Consider the following 22,779-nt stretch of genomic DNA (forward strand, 5'->3'; position numbering starts at 1 on the left):
TCTTCATATTAAAGTTTATTTGTAGGACAATAAAAAGACATATCTTTGAATTTATGAAATATAATGTACATATACCACCTTTTTGGAGAGCTACAGAGTACATTAGTATATTGTAGATTCTGAGAGGGACTGCAGTAAAGAGCTCTGTTAAAATTTCTTTAAACTAGCGTTTCCTAAACTGCATGATAAACTGAGTTTCAATCATACCACCCTACTTCATAACATTGTTAAACATTCTTTGATTTTCAAGGAAGTGGAGGTTCAATTGTGTTCAAGATTGGGCTTTACCCATAACACACCACGTGGCCAAGGAAGGCATTGCTGCTGGAGGTGTAATGGATGATAATACTGCTTTATAATAGGTGCTGAAGACCACCCCCATGCAGGATAGCCTAGCACATGGAATTCAGTAAGCTGCCAAAGCCTTAGACAGTGCCAAGCCCATCTTTGTGTGCTTGCATCCAACTGTGCTGAGCCTATGTATGTCAAGTTGGTGGAGGCCCTTTGTGCTAAACACCAAATCAACGTCATTAAGATTAATTATGATAAGAAAATAGGAACTGACACAGAGAGAAAACCCCATGAAATGGTCGTTTGCAATTGCATAGTAGTTAAACGCTATGGCAAAGAATCTCAGGCCAAAAATGTTGTTGAAGAATTCTTCAAATGCAAGAAATGAACAAATAAAAATTTGGCTCAAGAAATAACTTCAAACATACTTGAAAACAACTGGTGAAATATTATCCAGTACAAGCATGGCAAAGACAGGGAATTCACTGAAAGATGTGAAGAAATACAGAGTAAAAGAAGAAATGAAAGACAACCTTGAAAGAAAATAGATACCACAAGTCAGTTAGGGCAAGTGTTAAGAATCCAAAAAGAAAAAAAAAAATCAAAGAAAATATTCCAAACAAGCTATCAAATTTCTGAAGTAGCTATAAGAGTAGAACTTCCTCTAGAACTCTATTTTAATCTAATATAATTTAGTGACCCGAATTATATTTGTGAAAGTTATATGAGAAGGGTCAGGAGAGAGGGAGAGAGATAGGGTTCAGAGTCTTAGAAAAAGATGTTCCCGTCAACTTTGCAGTCTCTACTTTCTTATCTGTAAAGTGGGATGAACAAAATTAAGTAATTGAGAACCTCTAAAGGGCAAATGTTCACTGACCTAGGAATCTAAAAATGTCAGATACTCTTATTCTGGAATTGTGAAGTAGAGTACTCCATGAAGTTATCTCCTTAATGAAATTTTGTTTTGTTGAAAATCTATTTAAGATAAAAAATGAATAGAAAAGGAGTATATATATGTTGCATATATAATTATTTTTTGTAAAACTAAATATCTATAGGAATGTAAATCAATAACATTATGTAACTCATTGACACCTAAATGAGAACAATAACTATGAGATCAATGTGTAACATAATAGATGAATTATAGCCATGATAAATAATGTTAAATTAAGCAAACATAGAAAAAAATAAAAGATTAGGTGGGCTATAAAATATTACCAAATGGATATGTATATTACAATACCTGAAATAATCTTATTTTTTGCTTACTTATATATTCCCTGTCTCATACACTTGGAAAGTATCACTCATGAGAGTAGACTTTGTCTTTTTCATCACCGTATCCAACTGGAATGCCTGGAATATAGGAGTCACTCAATAAATATGTACAAAATAGTTGCAAAGTGAATGAATGAATAAATGAAATATAATTTAATTCATCCCATTTACTAATTATTATAATTTGATACTGTCCTCCATAAAGCTTTTAACTCTTTGCTTAGTAGATGATATTCTTGTGAGGAATTTTTCAAAATTACAGATACCAAAATATTTTAAGCTACAAACCATGCTGCCACAGTGAAGGAAATGTTCCATGTATGAATTGCCTTAATGTGATAGTTGTAATTGTACATATATCATGGCAAGGATAACAGAAGAGAATCCATGGCTATGTTTGCTCAGGTGGAAAGAGGTCATGCCAGGTATCACTTTTCTGCAGTTGCCCATCAAAGCATTGCACGATGGCATGGTGTTTGCAAAGAAACCAAAAAAGAAGCCTCATCTTCTCCCTATTATAATTTTCTTCCAAAGCTCAGGGTCAAATTCACCCTGCTGACATTTTTTTTCTCCTTTTTTATGAAAGGGCCACCATTTCCCCAGATTCCTTTAACAATGAGTAAACTTTTCCTGGTATATATGTGGAAAATACACCACAAAGGTGAAGCGACATCTTTGAAAATCAACACTCAGATGGGGATGAAACGATGTTTCAGCATCCCAAGGATATGACCCACATTTTTTTATCATGAGACTTTGAATTGTAAACTTCCAAAATATATTTATATGTGAATATGTACAAGGGAATATATTAAGCTTTCTGTCACTTTGTGTTCTGATGCTGCCTCAGAAAAAAAATGAACCTTTTAAAATTTTTTATTTGTGAGTTTTCCTTATTTCTTACAAAACCTAAAAGTTGATTTAAAATTTATCATTATTCCGTGACAATTCTCAAGGCAATTTGGTTTACTTTTTTTGTAATGTTAAGGTATTTTAATTTAACTCTTAACAGAACATAACTTTTTCTGTGACTTGTAATGTACTGTGGGAACTTATGTATAGATATAACCCATCTCTCTGTAGAGTCATTCATTTAGCATTGTAGAGACCTATTCTGTGACCCCAAAACTAATTTGTATTCTGAGAATTAAAAGATGCATGGGACTACCCTCAAGGAAATCATGATCTAGGATATGATATCAATATGTAAATAAATATAGTATAAGGTAGTAAAGAAAGGAGTGGGCCTTTTGAAATTATTGTGGCTAAAGAGAGAAGAATGTTTAAGAAGTAAAGAATTCTGACAGAGATGGTTTAAGAGGTACACATTCCAAATTTTACACATGCACACAATTAGTTAAATTGGAATGGCAAACCATCAGGGTAAGGAGATAATAAGAATGACAAGTAGATGGTGAGCTATCCAGGTACCCATTTGGCAGTATCATATTTAGCAAAAACAGGCTTATCACATAAAATGAAAGCATTGACCTTACTGATCCAAGTCAGGTCATGTGCCTCCTATGCCCCAAACCATTTAGTGACTTGCCAAAGTCCTCACTCTGGCCTTTAAGGCTCTCAGAGGTGATCTCCCCTGTCCCCAGCCACCTCTTTGACTGCATCTTGTCTCCTGTTACTTTCCTGGTTCATCCTGTTTCAGCCACAGTGGCCTCCCTGTTGGTGGTCCTCAAACACGGCCTTGCTTCTGTTCTTCTGCACTACCTATTCCTTCCGTCTGAAGTGTTCTTTCCACAGATAGCCACACCTCCTTCAAGACTTGATTCAGATATAATCTTTTCAATCAAGTCTGCCCTGACCACCCTACTTAAATTTATAAACTGTTCCCCTCCAGCCTCTATCCCCACCGACCTCCCAATCTTCCAATATTACTCTGTTCAGTTGTATATATGTTGGGTTCGACATCAATCTGTAAAGAAGAATGTATGTTATTTTCAAATGCTCATTACCATTTTCTATTTCGAATGAGAAATGCATCAGGAACCAGTTATCATAGGACCCGACTCCTCTCTGTAACTAGCCATTTTCCGCAACAAATTTTTGTAGTCACCACTGGAACGATCCCATCTTGAACTTCTGTAATTATCTTGCATACTGATGGTAAATACATGGGTGTGCATCTGAGTATATATATATGTATATTTGTGTGCATTGTGTCTGTATTTTTGTAAAGGCATGTAGGGCATTGGAAAAACACTGGGGCAGTAGTTACAAGAAATGCTTAGGTTCAAATCCCCATCTGTAAAGTAGGGGTCATGCCTGTTATACCTAACTCACAGCATTCTCATTAGGTGAAAATAAGTGAATGTTTGTCAAGGTGCTCTTAAAATTGGAGAGTGCAATGACATTTCTCTTCATTAGCATAGCAGCTACAAACATTTAAGTACTTACATTTAATAACAACTTATATTTTTATAAAATATTCTACTTTCAAAAGCAGTAAGCATGTAGTCATTGTTTTCAAAAAAACCATTGTTTTAATTTTCTCAAAAATATTGTTGGCATCATTTAAGTGGTAAAATTTAGGTTCAAAGAAGGTCAGTGCCTTGTCTAGGATCAAATTGCTACTGAGTAATAAAGTGTTCTCTGACAATGTTGAGCATCTTTTCTGCCCCACCACTTTTTTCCACTTAAATAATGAGACAAATAACAGGGTACATAAAATATGGAGGGAGGCCAAAATTGGAAAATCATCACATTGAAATCAAAGTAAAGAATTATCAACGTATGATAAATCTAGGAAATTTTGATGAGCAAGATATTTACATAATCTTAAAGTACCTCTTCATAGATTGCTTATCAGCTACAAGCTAAAACAAACAAACAAACAAACAAAAACTATATAGTAGAAAATTTGGACAACATTTTGGCCAGGTGATCAACATCGCCAAGGAAGGGCAGTTAAACATCATGTACCTATGGATGTGATTCCCTGAGGACAATACATATTAATAACTTATGTAGGTTCCAGCAAGGAATAATGCATACAGTGGATTTAATCACAAGGAAACATTACATGAATCCCAAATAAAAAGCATTCTTAAATAAAACAAAAAGTCTGTATTCTTCAAAAATGCCAATGTCACAAAAGACAAAGAAAAACCAAGAAATGTTCTAGGTTAAAGAGACATAATAATTAAATGCACTGTGAATGGATCCTGTATTGTAGAGGAAAATGCTAGTGAGGTCATTATGTGGTTACAAGACAAAATTGGAGTCCTGACTCCAGATTATTTTTTCAATGTTAGATTTACTGATATCGATAACTATACTATAGTCATATAAGTATATATCCTTATTCCTGGGAAATTTGTACTGAAGTTCTTAGGGATAAAGTACCATGATTTACAAATACACTCTCGGATAGTTCAGAAAAAAAGTGTTTTTAGACAGATAGATGGACAGATAGTTGGATCTAGACAGACAGAGCAACAAATTTTAAAGCAAATGGGGCAAAATGTAATGGAGGAATCTGGGAAAGGATATATGGGTATTCTTGGATATTTTTTATACTATTCATGCAACTTTTCTGTATTTGAAATTATTTCCAAATAAAAGGCTTTTTAAAATAAGGAGGCACAGAAGTTGAGGCTTCTGTTTATCTGATTCATCTGAAAGAGTTTATTTTCTTTAGTAAATACCTAACTTACAGTCAGGCAGGGACTTAGTCTCTTGGGAAGGTAAGATGTTTTGTGCATAAAAATAGCAATACAGAGGTGTTTGATATGATAATATTTTACTGCGTTTTCATTTTTATTATTTATTATTAATGAAATGCAGTTGTCTTTGAAGCCTGCTGAGTGTTTAATAATGAAATTGTGCATCGTTCATTTTCAAATGTCTGTCCCCCATATGTGTTAGGAACACAAATTCCATATGCACTTCAAATCGTTTTCTAAAGGGAGAACTACAGATGGATTTAACCAACTGATGCTCTTTAAATGCATGTTTATATACACAATTGCCAGATTGACGTGGCAGGTTATAAGTTTATATGTTTTATGCAAAACTTCCATTCATTGTGCTTCTGGCTACATAGTGTTAGATATCTACTTAAAGTACAGCATGGTTTAGGAACATGCTTTCCTGGTCTACAGTTGAATTTATTTACTTTCCAAGACTGATGATATTCTTCTTTTAGATCCCAAGGTTCTACGTAAATTAAAGTCAATTAGATCTCAGTCCGTGATGGTGGCACCCACAAAAATGGCCTTGGTCTTAAATGGTCAATGTGTTGAATGGTTCTCCTCAACTTTTACCATTATACTGAACATGTTCAATGCAACACCTGTCCTTGCCTTGGAATGAAGGAGTGAGACTAGCTTTAATCCTCCAGGAAAGCAACAGAACACTAAGACTATGTCCCAAACTCTTCCCTCGTCAGGGGCCCTTCTTCTCCTCCTTTCCTCCCCATTTTCTCATCTTGTTCCTCTATTTCATCCCTTCCCCCTTGTAGCTCTTCTTTTCCCAGCTCCTCTCTAGTTAACCACAAGTGAGCTGCATGCAGGTGACCAGGATCAGTGACAGAATACATGAAAGATACGCTTCCATGATGAGCAAGGGTTCGAACTGTGGTAAGGAAGAAAGGATGTGGGAGAGACTACTTTTGAATCTTTCCATGGCCTTTGGGGAATTATACACATAGCTACTCTTGGTGCTGTTAATGAGAGTGCGAAGTCTAGATCCCTTCTTTACCACTTAGTAGCTGTGTGGGCATCATAAGCCAACTTATCTGAATCACAGACTCCTCGTTCATCAAATTGGGGTGATAGCAATGCCAATTCAGGGGACTTTTGTGGGGTGTGAAATGCTATTCAACATGCTGTTTATATTGTCAGTTTACTCGGTAATGTTATTTGTTTAATTTCACTTTTTGGAGAGTTCACCCCTTCAAATCTAAGACAGTCTTTCCAGATCTTTTTTGGGGAAATGAGCAGGATGGATGTGATTTGTGTGAGGGAGCTCACAAATAAGTGAGGCAAATTCCTCTCCATTTCTCTCACTAGTCCTCAAGAAGGTATGAAAGGCCAAAATCTCATCAACTGGCCTTTCTAGAATCATATGCAAGCTATTGAAGCGAATAAAATAGTATTTTAACTGATAATAACCAGTTCTTGGGGTGGCAAAAGCCAGAATTATTTTTGTGATTTGAAGATTTTTCTGAATTAGGGATGAAAAGATCCTTCTCAGATCCTCCCTATTGGCAGAATTCCAGCCGTAACACATGGCCATTGCTCATCGTAACTACTTGTGATAGGACTTCTGGAAACACTGTCAAGACGGGTGTGAGGTGGAACGGTATTGTTAGTACTTATGAGACTCTGTCTTCGAAGCATGTCATGTGCTGCAAGTGTCAAGTGACTCAAAAAATGTTTACATGGCATGAATAAAATCAAGAACTGTGAATTTCAGCCAGCCTATCTTATATGATGTATTGACACATAAGAGGACATTTACAAAGGGGAGAATGTGATTTAGGCTCTCTGAACTCATCTTTAAAGAGGAGGGTTTTGGTGTTTTTCTTACGATTTTCTGCTGTACATCTGGGAGATGCTTGTTGTGACTGTGAATGACTTTGTAGATCTCCTTAGAAATGCATTTTCATTTCTCATGTTCCCAGGCTGCCAACAGATAGGCAATGTTTCTGGCTGAATGCCAGCTTTGAAAAGTCACTTCTTATATCAAGCCTTTTCTCTCCATCTACCCTGATTCATCCCCTTTCCTTGTCCCTGAAAATTTTAAGTTCCTTTCATAAGTGGAGAGGCTATCCTTTGAACAAATAAACAAAGCCCAAATCTCAAACAGCTGTGGCCTTACCTGCATATTGATACACAAATACACGTAAATATACATCTATATATGTTTTCATCTCACAGACTGATTTTAGTAACAGCTTGGTAGCAAAGAACTTGAATTTGAAAGTGATTTTCACAAAAATCAGTTTCTTGCATTTATTGACTTAGATACAATTTAACCAAGCATTCTGATTAAGAAATGCAGGCTCTTGGTTACAAGAAAAAGAAAATCTATCTACCAGGAACTTGAAAAAATTGAGGTTTGTTTGCATTTTATAAAACAAGGCTGAGGCAAACACTCCAGAGGAGAACCACTGCTCAAAAGTTTCAGACACCCATAGGACTTTGCCTTTAGCCTCATGGTCTCAAAATAGCTGCAGAACCTCCAGCATCATGCCCTGATTACATCACTATCCTGCATTCTTCCCATGTTAAATGCTTCACTAAAGCCAAAGAAAAGGAGCAAAAGCCAAAGATGTATGCCAGCTAAATTTATTACCTTCATTAGAAAAGTAGGATTTTTTTAACTGAACACTACCTACTGAGACTATGGTGTTTGTTTGTTTGTTTGTTTGTTTGTTTAATAGTGGGGTGGGTGAGTTATAAACAGGGAAAGAGCCTTTAGGTATCAAATTCTACACATGTATCAGGTTGCTGAATTCTGGTTTCAAAGATATGGAGCAAAGTATAGCAAAGGTCTTATAGATTCAGAAGCCGAATGGTTGTTGCACCAAACAGAATATTCAGCTAGAGCAGTAATTAATTTTTTTTTACATATCTATATTCCATGTTTTCTGGGGGGAAGGAATCTTGATAAGCCTACTAATGCAATTTAATGTTGTTTTTATTTCATTCTGAGACAAATGGTTGAATCCAATTCAAGGACTGTTTATGGACTAGCTATTGAGTTCAAAAGCACTACTGATGCCACAGGAATTCTGACACATGCTACAATATGGCTGGGCCTTGATGACATTCTTCTAAGTGAAACAGGCCGGGCACAGGACAGATATTATATGATTCCACTTATATGAGGTACCCAGAGTAGTCAGATTCATGGAGACAAAAAATAGGAGAGTGGTTACCAGGGCCAGGAGGAGTGGGCAATGAGGAGTAACTGTGTTGTTAAATGGGTACAGAGTTTCTGTTGAGGAGGATGGACAGTTCTGAGGAAGGATGCTGGTAATGATTGCACAACAGTGTAACTGTACTTAATACCACTTAATTATACACCCAAAATGGCTAGCATGATAAATTTTATATTATGTATATTCTACCACAATAAAAAAAAGAAAGAAACAGAACAAAAGTAAAGCACCTGCCACCAAGTAACTTACAATTAGCAAGTGGGAATAGTAGCCTACTTAATTTTAAACTAGGTAGAGCATACTAGGTAATGCTCTACCTAGTTTAAAATTAAATAAATTAATTTTATTTAATTTATTAAATAAAACTAATATTTAAAATAAACTATTTAATATTTAAAATGATAAATAGCCCAAAATGGAGGAATGGATCCTCTTTGGTTGGCCAAATGAGGAAATTATTCTCCATTTATATGGTACTGTCCACTTTGAGATGGATTTTGACAGATGTTTTTCAGTTTTATGGGTGAAATGATAGGGGCCATGGTGAGAGAGCTATGGCATTTCTAAGGCAGACTCCTTTGCCTGGAGCCTGGAACATAGATTAAATGGGAGAGTTGGGGACTGGAAAGTTCAATTTGGAGAATAAGTGGGTTCTGAGATAAAAAAGATATATGCAATTCATTGTATAGCTGGAAGCCACTGAAAGTTTTTGGGTAAGTTCTTGACATATCAATATTGCTTTGAACTCAGTGAGAGAAGAAGTAGTGCAAATCAAATGAGAGAAAGAGAGCAAGATACAATTATAGTTCTTCATCTTAACTGCGGGTATGATATGAGGTAAGATGCAGTAGAAACCCAGTTGTGATTCAGGCTGAAATCCAGTTGACTCGGAATGGTCTCATTATTTCCCTCTAATAGCCCACATTTATTTTAAATTATTAAAAAATGTATGTTTTTATCATTTCACATTGGCACAAAAGATATTTTAGTATTATACCATCAAATCTTTGATACAGTGAAGTTATAAACTCTTATGTTTACCTCTACAAAAGCAACTTGAAATTTAACTAGGGCCTCCTGCATTTGTAGTCTTTGCATTTTCAGCCTAACACTTCCCAGAAGGATGTAGGGTTTCAGAACAATATACCTTTTAATCATGGGGAGATACTGTGTTTCCCCGAAAATAAGACCTACCCATAAAATAAGCCCTAGCAGGATTTCTAAGCATTTGCACAATATAAGCCCTACCTAGAAAATAAGACCTAGTGATAGGCGTGGCTACGCAGCATATCTGCACAACCCATGCATTTCCTCACTGAATGGTAAAGAAGACGAGCAGCCTTTCTCATCTGCCCCATGAGAGCTCTATTGGTCAACATGAGATATTGGGGCCAATGGTTTTAAAGGAAATAGAGTCGCAAGAAATTCAGGATGAAATTCGGGGTTTGGAGAGTTATGATGATGTTCCAGAAGAAGACGACTTACCTATCTTTGAATAAATGTAGATTGTTGAACTGTACTTAAAAAAAATAATACATCCCCTGAAAATAAGCCCTAGGGTGTCTTCTTGAGGAAAAATAAATAAAAGACCCTGTCTTATTTTTGGGGAAACACGGTATTTAATGTCCTTATTGGTACAGAGCTACAGAAAGGAATATTGCTTCTGCTTCCTACTGCTTACTTAAACCTAGGACATGTTTTAAGAAAAGATATAGCAAGACTATGGCTTTTTATTTAAATAATGATAATCACTTTTATGTCATAAAGGAGCACAAATGTGTATAATGGCAGGTGGGAACTTCTGAGTGAAGATTAAGGATAGGAATTTGCTTTCCTTTCAAATCCTGCTTATAAGTTAAACCCAACTTGAATTTCATTTTCTTTAAACTTTGTGAAACAGAAAAGCTCCCTTTATAGCAAAATTTTAGTGCTAAGGTTTTATCCTCAGTGTTCAGACAGATGCTACAATTCTCTACTATCTTGTGGTCATGGCTCCGATGGTTAATTTTTTAAAACTGGAAAAGGGGAAATTGCCTCAAATTAAAGAAAGACAGCTTTGAACAAGTTGCCCCAGAAGAAAGCATTTTAAATGTCAAGAACGTTAGTGAAGCTGCCTATACTGTAATTTAGATAACAGCACAGATACCAAGTGAGCGTCTGTTAGTTGTTGAGACTTGTGGATGATTGCCACTTTCAGTGTTCTTTATTTTATGCCACTGTGTTGACTTTTTACACTGACAGAGATGAAAACAGTCCTTAGTAACGTATTGAAGACTAGGCTTTCAGATATGTGCCTGGTAAAGGTGTAAATTCTGTGGCCTTCAGACCATAGAAGGCATGTGTGTAAGAAAAAATGTTCTAATGAAGAAAGAGCTTATCTGGGAGTATCTTTAACCAAGAATTCAAGGTAGTACTAAAGACCCCAGAAGAATCGTAGTGTTAAGCCAAATACACAAACAACTCAATTGCCCATCTGAGAAATTAGTCAAAATATTTTAAGGGATTGTGTCTTATTTGTTTTTGTATTCCCTACAGAGATTATGTTCAATAAATGGTTCTTGAGTGAACAGATTAAGCAGTGATGTAGGTTTTTACAACACTAGAAACCAAAAATGTTAGTAAAATTATATAGTAGTTGTGAGGTATGCTTTGTTTATTTTATTTTTTTTCTAATAGTGTTGGTAGTGAGTTAGCTGTATCAATCTTTTCAGAGATGCCTTGGAAATGTTTCCCACTTTGATTAGAAAGCTTTCTTGGTTAGATGTATAACTGGTCAAAGACCTGATGATTTTAGAAACATCTTCTGTGTACTCTGTCCTGACTCCAAAATGTAGCTTCTTTATTGATTTTGAACTGGTTTTAGATTTTACATTTTCCAAAGGAAGGGACTATGTTCTACACACTGTTTGTAGTCTGTGCCACAGGACTTTATACCAGAAATTATTCAAGCTGAGTTGACAAAGAAGAATTCAAATTGAATGTTTGGATGATGAGCTAGGATTTATTGGCACAAAGTAACTCAGCAGTTCCAAACAATGAGAGACAAAAAACACAATGATCTTATACTATAGTTATCTGCTGTTTATACCTTACTTACCAAGCATTTAATTTGTACAAGGCCCTAAAGCAATAATAAAAAGTATAAGAAGATCCTTGAATATTTTAAAATATGAGAGTAAAAGAGGGGTTAAGCTGTTGATAATACATGAATCAGATATGACCCGTTCTCAAGCCAAGTACAAGAGTGACAAAATTAGAAGCAAGAAACAAAGAAAACAACAACAACAAAAAAATCATTCGTCTCTTACTTGCCTATAGTTCTTCAAGAATTACAGCTGGATATATTTCCTTATCCTGACAGGAAAGTGCCCAGCCATGCCTAAGCTAAGTAAGATTCAAGACGAGAGGTCAAAAGGAAAGAAGTGCACGTGACATAGAGCATTTCTTGGTAACATTTAAGGTGCTTGCTTAGAGAAAATATAAGACACATCTTCTGTCACTTTAAGTTGAGGTATGGCTGAAGGAAGCAATATTGTAGAATGTCCAAACTAGATCTGGCTCTAGGCAGAAGAACTATTACCACTTGGGTAGTCAACTTTATCATCTTCTTAACACCCTGGGAAGATGAACAGAAGGACAAGCTAACCTAGGGCATATAAAAAGGGTACCTCCTACTTTAGGCTCAATCCCTTGTGGGGCTCACCCGAAAGATCAGACTTGAAGTAGCAATGGGATTTCTAAGAGGACATTCCGGGGCTGTTGATAACTCTGGAAAGATTATTGTGAACTGGATGAAACAGTACATTGTGATTCAAGTTGAAGAAAACAGTCATTTTTACACTTCTTTTCTTTTCTGGCATTGTTAACAAGTGATTACAGACATGAGATTCAAGATCTCTATTAATAAAGAAACAAATCCCTTATTCCTATTTCTAACCTAAGAAAATAATAGATAACACTTTTTTTTAAAAGTACACAATCTGTCCAAAAGATAGACAACACTAAGTAGTTCCCAAACTGCTCAGTGATTTCTCTCTTCTCCCATATGAAACTTCTTGGTAAATAGAAACCTGAATGAATTTTATGTCAGGCTATCAACACTTTTCTCAACTGGATTATGCAATAGCATCATATTTAATAGATTGGGGTAAGAGTTAAGAACATGAGGGTGGTGTAGAGACACCAATATTCTGGAAGCTAGGGGACTGATTTCCAGCAGTGCTTCTCAGACTACCCAAGATGAAGACTGAGTTTTTGTTTTTTTCCAATCCACAGCAGACTAATACAAAATCAGACATATGAATGACATGACAGTGTCAAACTGCCATAAAAGTTTTTAAGTCTTTACTCTCAATTTCTGTGATTGATCTTGTTGCAGACTAGTCACAGTTTGCAAAGTAGCACCAATCCATGAACCATACTGAGTCACACTGATTTAGCATTCTGGCTCTACAATTTTTTTTTGGGGGGGGGCAGTGATTTACCCTTCTTTATCCCATTTATAAAATGAAGTTGGAAAACGCTTAATTATTGCTGGCATCCTATGATTCTATTATTATTTTGGTAGTGTTTCCTCCTCTTTTTGCTCGTTAGAAGACATTTATCATATGTACAGCCTACTATCTAAATGGTCTGTGTTAGGTCCCACTTAAATAAATGAATGAAGAGCATGTTTAAGCCAACTGTTTGCAGGTTGTATTTTTGCAGCATTGTCACTTAATTGTAGCACTATTTTCAGAGTCAAAGGTTTTTTAAAAAAATTTTTTAACTAGCTACTCTGAGGAAGAACATCATTGCCTGGGTAGCTCTAGATTATCTAGTGACACCCCCTGTCCCATGCCCTAAGTAATATAATGATGATGAGTTGGCAAGACAGCCTGAAGTGATAAATATTCAATTTGCCTTTTGAGTTACTAATAGGTCAGTTCTGAAGATGGCAAAGTACCTGCAAACTGAACACATTAGCTTCTTCTTCTCTCCTGATACCTCTGGAGAAAAGATACATACTGAAAAGATGGTAACAAAAATGTAACTGTAAAAATTGTCAAATAATATAGTCTTGGATAGGCATTTAACTGTGGAAAAAATATAATGCTAGACTGTTCTTTCACCCTCTCTGAATTGTAATGAATGATAATAAAACTAGAAATGGAAGAAAAGATTTACCTAGAGTTAAAAGTCACAATAACCATGGGTAAATTATTACATTTAGTCACTTTGTGCCTAGGGTTTATGTTTGTAGAATGTGTTTTAAATTCTTAGATCAAACCCAAATAGACTTTTAAAAGTTCTTCTCAAGAGAAAGTTAGATCTTTACGGGAAGATCAGGCGTTGTTCATGAATAAGTTATTGGGAAGCCTCTATGCTTTCTCTGAGAATTTAAGATTGTCAAAACTTTCTCTGAGAAAACAGATAGGGCAATAGTTAAACCACATTTATGCTTTTAGATGCTAACTTCTAGACATTGTATATAATCTTGCATCCATGTTTAAAAACATCACAGAAAATTTATTTGCCAGGTTATGCTTTTAAGAATTCTTTATTCTTACGTTACCTTGAAGAAAAGAAAATGTGTTTTTTTTCACCAATACTTCTGAATCCATAAATATTCTTGTCTATATTTGTTGTTTTTGAGGAAAATCAGGGTATATAATTTTTATAGTGACTATCATTGACTTTTGGTATGGTCATAACGTACCTCGAGTAAGGTAGGAAAGAGAGAATGTATACTAATTAGATGAAGGAGTCTCTCTCTCTCTCACACACACACACATACTTGCTTAAACACATCTTGTTTAACTCAACCTGCAAATTGCATGGCTATCGTTCAGCAGTTTGCTTCATTTGTCAACTATAGCAGTGGGGGAAATGCAGCCATTTCAGCTGTATTTGTCATTATTCCAACATGTACATAGTGATCTAGGGATTGATTTTAAAAATACAAATTGTTGTTTTTGGCTGTTGGATTTGCCACTATTGGGAAAAGGTGAAGAACTTATTTGCTATTTTGTGAGAAGTGTGTTAGATTAGATAAATTAAAACAGTACTTGAATGTCCCCACAAAAATTCCAATCAAAGCCAGACATGATTTTTTCCCCTGTTCCATATACTAATTATTGAATTTAAAAAAAAATGAACATAATTTCAAGACTATCATCCAGAGAGCTGCAAATAAACACACAGACTATGTTTAATAAACTTGAAAGTCACACTGTCAGTCATTGTGATGCTTGCCTGGAGGCAAATTAAAGTGGATGTCTTCAGTGCAGTTCTGAAGGAGATATTCATTCAGCATTGTGATCTGCTCTTGATGTGTTAAACAGTTGTAGCTCACAGTTATGCTGTCTCCAAATTCATTCTGCGGAGCCTGACCTTAAGAAAATGTAAAAAAGCAATTAGTTTTAAACAGTAGGAGTGCCATCAGTGTGAAAGAAACAAATTACACGGTGGGGTGATATTTTTAGTGATTTTTAAGGAGATTATTAATAATGAAATCTGAACTAAAAGCTGTGATTGTAATTTTTGAAACTGACACAGAGCAATGCATTTATTTTAAACTGCTACAATTCCCTAAATGACAATACAAAGCCCTTTCTATGTCTGGCTGAAAGGTGGTCTGGCTCATTAAATCACATGACAACTCCCTTGAATAATCAAGCCAAACATTCCTTACACATGATTTGCTAAGTTCTGCTCCTTTTCCTTGTCATTTGTTCAATATTTCAGCAAATATTTATAGTGCACATATCATGAGCCAAAACTGTGCTCAACATTAGAAACTATTGTTTATAACCCTTTACTAGGTCCCTAACTGTTTAAAAATACATGTGTGTGTACATATGTTCATATACATGCTTATAGTTGAATAATTTTGTTTTATTAAACTGAATTTTTTACTTTTTGTCCACTGTTTTAAGTTAGAAATGGCAAAATGTTATTCTATTCATTTGAAATCTTACTTGTTTTCATGTAAGTAGTAAAGCAATAGTTAAAATTGGCAAAATTTTTTAATTTAAAAATCAGATTAGCTGTCTGTATTATAGTCACTTACCTATATCCAGGTTTCTGCTGCCTAGAAGAAATGACTTTAACTCATATTCTTAAAACTTAGACACATGCTGGTCTCCTTACAGACAGCGTCTCCAGTTTGAAGCTCTGACATGCAGAAAGTATTCAATACATTTTGTAGAATCAATGTAGACTCCACCGCAGTTCAGTATTAAATTTTAAAATAAGAATACAGATGATAACAATGACTAACAAGAATTGCATACTTGCTCAATACCAGCAACTGTTCTAAGTGGTTTATGTCTGCTCAATTCACTTCACATTGTAACAGCCAACAGAGGATGTTGGTATTACTATAATCTTCAATTCTCACACATGGAAACTGAGGTTCAGAGAAGTTAAATAGCTTCTCCATAGTCACGTGGCTAGCAACTGAGGAAGTGTGTGTACAGACCTTGGGAGTGGGTTTCAGAGTCCCCATCCTTACCACTTTGATCTGTGGCTGAACACTAAGGGCTATTTTTCTTATCAATATACTCACCATAATTTGATTAAAAAATACATAGTCAAGGAATCTTAGTATAGGCAGATACAATATGCTTATAATTTGGTTTAAATATGCAGATTATATGATAGGGTTAATATAATTAAATTATATAGAGTCAAAGAATCTTAGTACAGGAAGATGTTTTCAGGGTCCAGCCATTTAGCCAGGCATTTAAACATTTCTATGACTTCCTCCTTCTTCACCCTAACAGATAATTGAGTTAGGTTTGAGCATCACACTTGCTTCTGTGGATGAAATGGCTCATATTCCAGGCCTAACTCTTAGCACAGTCTTCTTTATAGTAAATACAAATCAATGTCCCCAAAGCTGATCTGGATAAGTCAATATCATGAAATTATGCTTTTGGGATTTTTGTGCATAAATATTCTAACTTAAATAATAATAGTATAATTCACATGCATAACGGGAATAATATTAGTGAATAAATATTAATATGTTTAAGAAATATTGTGGAACTCAGTGGAAAGCAGTTTTAATAGGTGACTTTGAAAGTTGAGTAAAAAATGTTTCTGTTTAATATGCCTTAGAATGATAGATTTCTTTTGACTTAAGCTGGTCTTTGATTTTTCTGTTGGTAATACCTTCACACTCCTAAACAGTTTCTGACATAATTCTTTAACACTTAATATAACTGTCATTAATTAGCTCAGTTAGTAAGAATTTGGTTCAAATAAAAAGATCTTGGGCTAGTTTCTAATGTGAGTCAAAGCAGTGTGTTTATGGGTGGGAATACAGAATGTGGAGGTAGCCTGCTTGGATAGTAAGGCCAGCTGCACTCTTAGTCTCTCTTTGAATGTGGAGGTAGCCTGCTTGGATAGTAAGGCCAGCTCCACTCTTAGTCTCTCTTTGCTTAAGTTACCATATCTGTAAAATGTCTGGACAGTGTATGGCACACCATGGCACTATAAAAATGATGCTTTAGGAGGAAAAACACCTCTCAGGGTCAAGAAAAACAATTATAACTTTATTTTTTGCATTTAATTGATGTAAAATAAAGATTTGATACTGACATTTAAATTACCCTGTAATCATAGAAGATTTATATATGTAAATAGGTACAGATCTCAAGACTTTCTAATGTCATCATAATACATTATATTTTTTAGGTCTTTTCTTTCTAAATCGTGGAATGAACTTACAGTAGCAGATCCCAGCTTTTTTGAAAAGCATCCATCCTATTATATTGTGTAATCACTATACCAAACAATTGTGGTTTTTTTTCTTCAGAATATACATAATACAGAGTTGTGTATATTCTGTATTCAATACAGAGTTGTGTATATTGTGTATATACACAATACAACAATACAGAGTTGAAGAATCTACATCAAAATGCTCAGCTGTGATAAGACTGAGCTGAAAACCTTTTTCACAAAGAATGTTTTGTTATCTGATGGATTTATATTAGACCGGGGTTGCCAATTTAAAATCCCTTTTTTTTAATGATGCAACGTTGCATAATTAGTTTGCTATTACAGTCAAGATGCTAGCAACCTTTATTTTAATCTCAGTACAGAATGCAATAGACTCTTAGGGCTAGAAGGAACCTTTGAGATAGTTTATTTCAACTTGGTCATAGTATAGATGAGACAACAGCCTCTGGCAGATTAAATGTCACACAGCAAGTTAGTTGTCCATCAATATCTTAGAAAAAAAATTACATTAAAAAATGACTGTCTCAGTTATCAGTTTCTTCATAATAAGTAACAATAGATAACAAAGTGACTAAAAACAATAATGATTTATTTTTTCTAATGGCTTTTTCTGCATTGACTTGGCAGGCCTCTGTTCCACTAGTACCAACTGGGTCTACTTGTGTAGCTCCAGTTGTCTGAGGGCATGGCTGGGGCACTTCAGTTAGGGCACCTTGGTTCTCTTCTACATGGCCTCCTTTTCCATGTGGTGTCTCATCCTCAGGGTCTCTCCATGTGGCCTCCCTTTCTGGCCAGATATTCTGGGGCTGCAATGGCAGATGTTTCAGCCCTATCTCTTAACACAGTCTTCCTTATGTTGAGTACAAACTCTTGTCCCCAAATCTTATCTGAATCAATCAACATCAGAAAATTATGTTGTTGGGATTATTTCCTTACAGCATGGTGGCTGGGTTCCCACAGGGAGCATATCCAGAGAATAAGCCGCAATGTGCCAAGTGTTCATCAGACCTCTCTGTTTGTATCATACTTGGGATGTCTATTGGTCACAGCAAATCCATAGCCAAGCTCAGAGCTAATGTGGGAAGGTTCTGGGCTAGAGCATGAATTATGGAAGATGCAGTTTATCTGGAGCCAGCAATGTGCCTGCCTACCAAAGTGGCAGACAATTTATGTGGTCAAGGTCAAAAGAACAAGGTGTGATATGTGACTTATAATGTGATGATACTTAAGTTAATTGGCCATTTTTTTTTTTTGCATTGTTTCATTGCTCCAGTATATAGTACACAGTCATGGGTGTATTATAGGACTGGGGGAAAGCTGAAACCTTCGAGAGTTTAATGAGCAGTGGAATGTTCGCATTGGTTTTGGCAGCCACTGTTTCTTTATCCCAGATAGTGAGTGAGATTGGGCTAGAGCCAGGCAGCTCTTAACATTTCAGCATTCAAATCTTTGACCATAAGACCAGAAAAGAGCCAAGATCTTCCATGCATAAGTACTAAAAAGTGAAGGCATGTGAATACTATTTTGGATATGATTCACTCATATTAATAAAAAAGAGCAAGACTTCAATATTAGTCTTTCGTTGAGATGAAAATTATTCTCACTTGAACCTACACTAAGCTGCTGCAGCCTGTAACTCAGAGGGAAAAATCAAAGCACTGCACAAAACTGCTGGCCTCTTAACAAATGTCACCTATCAGCATGCACAAATAAACACAAGCATGAAATCAGCCATGCAACTATATCCTATATAAGGCTTCTTTAGGCCTCCTGCAAGTTCTTCATACACACCTGTGTCACTGACAGCTAGTATGCAAATTGCCTAAAGCTCCATTAGGCTGGTCTAGGCAAGGAAAGCCCATCTGTTAGTTCTATGACACTTTCCTTCTTGGATCCTCATGTGGGAATATGTCCTTGAGATACCCAGATGGATGTATTTGCACCAGTGTCTGGTACCACCAACCTTGGGGGAATTTGTCACTTCTGTTTGTTTTTTTTTTTTCCTTGTTTTAAATATTTGATGTCCTCTTCCCCCAGCTCCTAAAGAATAAAGTTTTAAAATAAAAACTTAAAAGAATGATAAATAATACCAAGATACATCGTTTTTTTAAGCATGAGAAGATGGAACACGATGAACCCTCTATTTGAAAAATCGTGGTATTCACTGGGTGTTTTTCAATACTGTGTGTGTGGTCTGGTGTTGACAGGAGAGAACACACAATTTCAAATTAGCTGGTGCTTGTCAGCTGTTGCTGATAACTGTTGGAAAGTTTTGGGAAAGACAGTGCATGGTGTTATTTTAGCAGGCCTGCCTATTTAGGACATTTATTGGCAATGGCTTCATGATTCCTATCCCCTTTCTTCTTTTAAAAGAAAGGCAACCCAACAACTGCATGAAAGAAATTGGAAATGGAAATCCAACCTTCCTTTCTTTGTTAGTTTTACGAGAAGACTCAAATCTCTTGCCCCTGTCTGGTTGAAATCCCCAGAGAAAAGTGAGAAGTGGCAACAACAGAATCAGAAAAGCAGCCATCCCTTTGATAACTGATATCTGTTTATCACAAACAGGCTTCTTTCATCTCATCCATCTGGCCTAAAAAAAAAAAGATCTACTGATATTTCATTCTAAAAAAAGATAAAGGTGGCCTGAAAGTAATGGTAATCTCATCACCTGAGGAAAAAGAACGTTAGGGATCAGAAAACAGTTCCTAGAAACATACAATAAATTGCAATTTAGAGCCAGAAAGGTAAAACATTTCCTCTTTAGACAAAACCTCATGTCTATGGCAAATAATGCATGAAGGTATGTGAAATGTCTAAGACAGGACAAGAATGAAGCTTTTGATCATTTTGGTACCTAAATGGTTCACGATTTTATCAGATTAGAGCCTGTTTCCCATTTTTTAGGAAATAGTCCAAAAGACATACTGTTGTTATTGACAGGACTTCAAACTAGTTATTATTTGCTAATAATGTTGTGTTAAAAGTCTGAGCAGAGTGTCTTGCCAGAGAGAGAGAATGAAACTTTTATGCCCAACGGTGTTTGGATGAGCAAGATAATTATACCCTTGTCCACAGCAGATGCTCTGTTCTTTGCTTTGGCAGTTTCCCTGTTCAGTGTGCAAATAATTTTCTCTACTAAAGTTGGTGGTTATTTGCTACAAATATATTTCTTTTCCAGAAAAGAATGGATCTTTTCCATCACCACTCACAAATAGCAACCGAATTGATTAGTTTTTATTGTTTCAAACACATACACAAATCTGATGTGAAGCAGAAAGAAACTCTTAATGAATGTGGCATGTCTATCAAAAGATGTAATATTAAATAGTATGAAAGTTATTTTCTAAAATAGCTGGGAACTACATAGTAACAATTGTTTTAACTTATATAAATTAAGATTTAAAGATAACAAGTCAATGTTGATAGTTAAATAATTTTGTAGCTCAGGTGTGCATTTAGTCAGTTTGTAATAGAAAAGACCTTCATTTACATGTATTGCAAAAATCTTCTGAGCTCTTTCTGCATTTATATTTCTGTAACAGGAAAAATTTACTTTATGTATATGTGTTGGGACCCAACATATGGAGTTGACTTCCTTCACAGTGTTGACAGACATGTAATGACTCTCCTATGCTTGAAATAGACAGGTGTATTCTTCATGGTCAGTGATGAGCAAATACATGGCCAGAAGCCACTGTGCTTACTTTTAGGGTAGCCCGGATGCTGTGGCTGTGTCTGTAAGCAGGCAGCTGGTGGGTGTTTTGGCAGAGAGCTGCAGAAGGAGGAGAACTGAGGAGATACATTTACGATGGCTCCCTTTTCTCTGTTCTTACTACAGGTCTTCAGCAGCCCAAAGACAAGTGTAACCACTCCTCAAGTTGCCATGTTTTCATAACCACATAATGCAGCACACATTTGTCTAATAAAATTAAGAATATAATTTGGGGTTAGGTTCCTCCCAAGAATAATCATTATTGAGTAGATTGTTACTGTAAAAGTCACCTTCCAGAAAATGATTATGTACCCACTGAAAGATTTTGTTCTGTGTATATGTGTAGGGATATATATGTGTGTAAATATATACATATATATATATATATATATATATATATATATATATATATATATTCAGAGGTGTGGCTGGTTGCATGCCCTGTCTTCAACTATCCAGCATACAGGGGTAGCAAGGACAAAATATTGCACAAAATATTTATCATCAGCAGTGGAATGAGGAAAATGTCTCCTAGAAGCTTAGGGGAGAAGATAAATTTTCTCAGAGGAAGTGAAATTCAAGTCAATCCTCAAGAATAAATAGGTTTGGCTACAGGAACAGGAAGGAGGGCATTCCACATAGAGCAACAACATGGATCAGGAGGCAGTGGATTCCTTGCTTGCAAATGCCTTTATCAGTGCATTCTCAAATACCACTATTAGCTTAGGTGGCATTGCAAAGGATAGGTGACCCTGTTTGAACATTGACATTATTTCTCTTCTCTTGTTGGAGAAGGAGTTGCAGCTGAAAAATTAGGAGAAATTCAATGTAATTTTGATCAGGATACCAGATTATGATGTGTGTATGTATGTGTGTGTATATATACACTAATAAATATTTAATAGCTCAAATATTTATGAATATAATTATTGTTATATTTAATAGTCACATTGGTGTCACCTGAGATAATATCAAACATAGTTGTATGAATTTTGTAAAATTTTATAAGGAATATTTTGTAAATAAAGGTATATTTAGCTACAATTTTCCATTTTCTCTATGTAGGGCCACTTTGGGAGATCCTGTAGAATAATAAGATTCTAGGTACATCTGGGGTTAAATAAGATTAGTAATCACTTTTATTTACATAGTACTTAGCAGGGCTAGCAGGTCATTTTTCTCTTGGATCCTCACTGCTAGAGATCCATTTCTGTTCCTAGACAAAGAGAATTGAGTGTGTAAGGGCCACCCACAGAACTTAATCACTGCTTAAAATGCCGCATCCAAGTTATAAATAACTGAGTAGATCCTGCGTGAAGTTGGGAACTTCCTTCCCAGTAGAATAATCAATCTCTGCATAGGAAATGTGGTCCTTTTTCTCTTTCTTTCACTTAACCTTACCCCTTATAGGCTGATATTCTATCATCTCTTCTAGAATCACACACACAGAGACACATCTATACTTCAACTCCCTTCCCCCTTTGGCAATGTGGTCATATATACTTAGTTAAAAAAAAAAAACAAAACAAACAATTTTGGGATATTATTCCTCCTTGTGGAGAAATATTTTAAGGTTTTGGGATGAGACCATAGTAACAGGTAACCTGTTTCAATTTCTAATCACTGTTCAAACATTTTAGAATTTCTGTGATTAGCACTGTGCCTGGCCATATCCATAACGAGGCTTTTGCAAAAGCAAAAACAAAACCAAGAAAGAACTGGATTGTAATCAAGTAAAGCGGAGCTTTTTAAACCTTTTAAAACTGATTAACAAGTTTACAAAATATTTATTGGAAAATATATCCTTCCCATGGGGTAGACCACAGTCAAAGGACCACCCACTTTTTCCATTAAGGTGTGT

At 35.6% G+C, this 22,779-nt stretch overlaps 1 protein-coding gene and 1 pseudogene across 7 annotated transcripts in view; both read left to right on the forward strand.

The window, feature by feature from the left end:
- RBMS3 (RNA binding motif single stranded interacting protein 3) overlaps positions 1-22,779 on the forward strand; it is a 675,854-nt gene that overhangs the window by 97,913 nt on the left and 555,162 nt on the right. The gene's annotated exons all lie outside the window — the stretch shown is intronic.
- LOC105883585 (small ribosomal subunit protein eS12-like) lies at positions 243-8,732 on the forward strand (annotated as a pseudogene).

This window comes from Microcebus murinus, chromosome 1 (assembly GCF_040939455.1).
Source record: "Microcebus murinus isolate Inina chromosome 1, M.murinus_Inina_mat1.0, whole genome shotgun sequence".
Classification (NCBI taxonomy): domain Eukaryota; kingdom Metazoa; phylum Chordata; class Mammalia; order Primates; family Cheirogaleidae; genus Microcebus; species Microcebus murinus.